The sequence below is a fragment of the Vanessa tameamea genome, unplaced genomic scaffold (assembly GCF_037043105.1).
Source record: "Vanessa tameamea isolate UH-Manoa-2023 unplaced genomic scaffold, ilVanTame1 primary haplotype ctg00000038.1, whole genome shotgun sequence".
NCBI classification, from domain to species: Eukaryota; Metazoa; Arthropoda; class Insecta; order Lepidoptera; family Nymphalidae; genus Vanessa; species Vanessa tameamea.
In genome coordinates, this window is record NW_026974773.1 from 20,001 (window position 1) to 25,000 (window position 5,000).

At 46.3% G+C, this 5,000-nt stretch overlaps 3 non-coding genes across 3 annotated transcripts in view; all 3 read right to left on the reverse strand.

The window, feature by feature from the left end:
• LOC135194727 (large subunit ribosomal RNA) overlaps window positions 1–686 on the reverse strand; it is a 3,975-nt gene extending 3,289 nt beyond the window's left edge. Inside the window, exon 1 of the ribosomal RNA XR_010309952.1 lies at window positions 1–686. This exon is cut by the window's left edge and continues 3,289 nt beyond it. This is a non-coding gene — a ribosomal RNA (large subunit ribosomal RNA).
• Window positions 687–1,417: 731 nt separating this feature from the next.
• On the reverse strand, window positions 1,418–1,574 carry LOC135194710 (5.8S ribosomal RNA). The gene has a single exon (XR_010309935.1). It is a non-coding gene; the product is annotated as a 5.8S ribosomal RNA (ribosomal RNA).
• Window positions 1,575–2,013: 439 nt separating this feature from the next.
• LOC135194706 (small subunit ribosomal RNA) lies at window positions 2,014–3,916 on the reverse strand. Its single transcript, XR_010309931.1, has one exon. It is a non-coding gene; the product is annotated as a small subunit ribosomal RNA (ribosomal RNA).
• Between the last annotated feature and the right edge of the window lie 1,084 nt (window positions 3,917–5,000).

Here is a 5,000-nt window from a genome sequence, read left to right on the forward strand (position 1 = left end):
GTCGGCCACCGTCACGGTCCAATAGACGTGCGCGAACACGACGACTGGACTCCCGAACGGCGCTTAGACCGACATCGAACGGGTCGCGATGTATTACTGAGAGAGAAGTGCACGCCGTCGACGAACGTCGACGGACGCGACCCGTGCCCCACGACGCACCCGCGAGGGGGGTTATGAGACATCGAGGCGCGCGCCCGTACGCCGTCGAATGACGATGAATCTCTCCGTTCGTTCATTCGAGTTTCGCAGGTTTACCCCTGAACGGTTTCACGTACTCTTGAACTCTCTCTTCAAAGTTCTTTTCAACTTTCCCTCACGGTACTTGTTCGCTATCGGTCTCGCGGTAATATTTAGCCTTAGATGGAGTTTACCACCCACTTAGGGCTGCACTCTCAAGCAACCCGACTCTGAGGAGCGTACCTCTCGCCGTCTCGCTCCGTCGCTACGGGCCTGGCACCCTCTACGGGAAAACGGCCCCGTTCAAGACGAACTTGGACAGGAGTGGCGACGACGAGAAAGCGATACCTCCCGAACACCACATCTCCCGCGATCGTTACAACCGCGGGATTCAGTGCTGGGCTATTTCCTGTTCGCTCGCCGCTACTAAGGAAATCCTGGTTAGTTTCTTTTCCTCCGCTTACTAATATGCTTAAATTCGGCGGGTGATCCTCCCTGATCTGAGGCCAACGATAAAAAAAACGAGGCAGACGCGATATCCGTCAACGCGACGGCGCCGCTTTCGTCGAGACGAGAGAGAATTTTCATTCCGGTCGTTCCGACGTCGGCGTCGACGCGCTCTTCGGACGTCGAGTCCGCCTACTCGATATACGAATGTTTCGATGTCATCACGTAAACTATGCGCGCGCGCGCGCTTTATGTACACTCGTATATAAACGTTCGTAACGATCGCGGAGCTTTTGTATTCGAAATTTTGACATTAGAAAATAAACAAAAGAAACGCACATACTCATCTCGAGACGAGAAGAGATCACCTAAACTCCGATTACCCCCTCTTCGAATTATCGAGAACAACTCAATGAAACGATCGAAAGGTCGGAGATGGGCGCTCCTCGTCTGGCGACGAGCGACGCTCTCAGTCTCTCTGACGTCGCATATAACGAAACTCCGTGACGTGAACGTACACACGAACGTATATAAAAAATATACATAATATAAATTATATATACACGCACGCATGTAAACGTAAACATACATACACATCGTCGTATTTGTTATATTTGAACGGACCGAGAACGAAATGCGTATATTAAGTATTATATTTAAACACGTAATAACGATCTCGAACGCGGATACCGTCATATGTTCGAGTCGAACGTCAAAGTCTTTTACTTCGGTTAAGACGTAAAGAGACGAGACATTAAACGTTCGAACAGTGTGGTTTATATTTTTATACAGCCGGCCCTCAGACAGGAGTGGTCCTGGATGTTTCTCCACGGACCGCAATGTGCGTTCGAAATGTCGATGTTCAAATGTGTCCTGCAGTTCACACTATGACGCGCAGTTAACTGCGTTCTTCATCGACCCGCGAGCCAAGTGATCCACCGTCCAGGGTAATGGTTTTGTTAATTTTTTTGTTGTATAATTTCTACGATCACTCGAACGATTCTATACGCCAGAGTGATATTAGTTAGTTTTTTATTTTTATTTTTTTTTTTTTTTTTGTTTTTTTCTCTTCTTTTTAGTATATAGAGAAAAATTCAAAAATTAAAAAAAAATAAATAAAATAAAATAAAAAAAAAAAAAAAAAGTACAAAACAAAAAAAAAAAAATATACATTTTATTTGAAGATGACGTATGTGCGTTGACACATCGTACTTTCCTCGAAATCGACATCGAAAAATATCAGTATAGGACGCGTTACACGACTCTCCGACTCGAGAACGAGAGAATCGCGTCCTCGCATCGAAACGACACATTCCGAACGTCGATTTTTGTGTTTTAGAATTTTATTATCGTTCATCATCGCACTCATTCGAGATAGATAATTTACGTTAATGATCCTTCCGCAGGTTCCCCTACGGAAACCTTGTTACGACTTTTACTTCCTCTAAATGATCAAGTTTGGTCAACTTCCCAGCAACGCCGACGGCCGTGAAGCCACCGCGTGTCGGTCCGAAGACCTCACTAAATCATTCAATCGGTAGTAGCGACGGGCGGTGTGTACAAAGGGCAGGGACGTAATCAACGCGAGCTTATGACTCGCGCTTACTAGGAATTCCTCGTTTATGGGGGATAATTGCAAACCCCAATCCCCAGCACGAAGGAGTTTCAACGGGTTGCCCGGGCCTCTAGGCCAGGGAGAACATGCTGATTCCTTCAGTGTAGCGCGCGTGCGGCCCAGGACATCTAAGGGCATCACAGACCTGTTATTGCTCAATCTCGTGCGGCTCGAAGCCGCCGGTCCCTCTAAGAAGAATTTTAATACGCCGCCAGTGAGTTGCTCGACCGAAATCGAGCACACCTAAATGACGACGCCTATTTAGCAGGCTAGAGTCTCGTTCGTTACCGGAATTAACCAGACAAATCGCTCCACCAACTAAGAACGGCCATGCACCACCACCCACCGAATCAAGAAAGAGCTATTAATCTGTCAATCCTTCCGGTGTCCGGGCCTGGTGAGATTTCCCGTGTTGAGTCAAATTAAGCCGCAGGCTCCACTCCTGGTGGTGCCCTTCCGTCAATTCCTTTAAGTTTCAGCTTTGCAACCATACTCCCCCCGGAGTCCAAAATCTTTGGTTTCCCGGAAGCTGCCCGCCGAGCCATTGTAGTAACGTCGGCGGATCGCTAGATGACATATTTACGGTTAGAACTAGGGCGGTATCTAATCGCCTTCGAACCTCTAACTTTCGTTCTTGATTGATGAAAACACCTTTGGCAAATGCTTTCGCTGATGTTCGTCTTGCGACGATCCAAGAATTTCACCTCTAACGTCGCAATACGAATGCCCCCAGTTATCCCTATTAATCATTACCTCGGAGTTCTGAAAACCAACAAAATAGAACCGAGATCATATTCTATTATTCCATGCACGAAATATTCAAGCGGCATTTTGAGCCCGCTTTGAGCACTCTAATTTGTTCAAAGTAAAATTGTCGGCCCATCTCGACACTCACTGAAGAGCACCGCGATAGGATTTTGATATTGAACCGGCGTTTTACCGCCGGCTCACCGACGATATGCTCCGCAGACGTGTCAGTATCACCGCGGATGCGGTGCACCGACAGCGCGGCGCACAAATGCAACTACGAGCTTTTTAACCGCAACAATTTTAGTATACGCTATTGGAGCTGGAATTACCGCGGCTGCTGGCACCAGACTTGCCCTCCAATTGTTCCTCGTTAAAATATTTAAAGTGTACTCATTCCGATTACGAGGCCTCGAAAGAGTCCCGTATCGTTATTTTTCGTCACTACCTCCCCGTGCCGGGAGTGGGTAATTTGCGCGCCTGCTGCCTTCCTTGGATGTGGTAGCCGTTTCTCAGGCTCCCTCTCCGGAATCGAACCCTGATTCCCCGTTACCCGTGACAACCATGGTAGTCGCAGAAACTACCATCGAAAGTTGATAAGGCAGACATTTGAAAGATGCGTCGCCGGTACTGGACCATGCGATCGGCAAAAGTTATCCAGATTCATCAAAATTAACGACTTCGGACGAGACGCCCTCCGTCGATTGGTTTTGATCTAATAAAAGCACTCATCCCATCACTGGTCAGAGTTCTGATTGCATGTATTAGCTCTAGAATTACCACAGTTATCCAAGTAACTGAGTAAGATCTAAGGAACCAAAACTGATATATTGAGCCATTCGCGGTATCGCCTTAATACGGCTTGCACTGAGACATGCATGGCTTAATCTTTGAGACAAGCATATAACTACTGGCAGGATCAACCAGGGAGCTAACATAGACTTGTTGAAGTCGTCAAACTCTCTTCTCGTTTCATATTCACATATAAAATACACACACACACGCGAGGCACGCACGCACGCACGCATGCATGCATGCATGCACGCATGTATGTATGTATGTACCATATACGCACAGTATGAAACGAGCGTCTTACCGTATCGTCAATCGCGTTAGACGCGATAGATTTTAACGGTTGACTCTTTTATAATTCAAACGAGACACTCGCTCGCGCGCGCTCGCGCGCTCCCCCGCGCTTTATATATTTATCGAGACGATATTTATATATCGCGACGGCGGCGGCGGCGGCGGCGGCGACGGCGGCGTCGTCACATAATGACACATCACGGTCACGAATTCGAACGTTCTAAACGAGATCGAGTTTATTTTAAAATAACACTTCGCACACGACGTGTACGTATGTATTGTTCAACGATTATTATCGTAAAACATTGGGATCGACGCCCGGTGTTTGAGTGATCGTACCGATACTCGGGTTATGTATTTTTTGTACATGATAAATGAAAAATAAAAAGAATTTTAGAAACGACCGTTTTCATGATATAATATCAAAATTATACACATTATACGAATACATTGAATCTTTTAAAAACTCTGGTCTCTAACACGTTTCCTTCTCATATGTGTCGTGTCACGACGTCGCACAGATCTACTACAATGAATCGACACTATTCCATGAGGATAGATTGTAGAGAAGAGCGCGACGACGACGACGATAAGAGGAAGCGCATGTGAGGCAGAGAGATTTACGTGCGTCCGTCGGTCGGCACAGTTTTACAGAACGAAAAAAAAAAAAAGAATCTTTTCATCATTTCCACGTGTCAGTGAATATTGTATGTTGTCCCCCCAGCGGTCGCGACGATTCGTACGTACATAGGTAATACTACGTGTAAAGTATAATATAACGCGATACGACGAATCGAGACGCCAGAGAGACGCAACAACGACGACGACGAAAGGAAACGATAATAAATTTTTATTTTTCGTTATACAAGAGTACTACTGTGATCGGTCACTTCGCGTCTCGCATCAAATTTCAATGTTCGACGTTCGA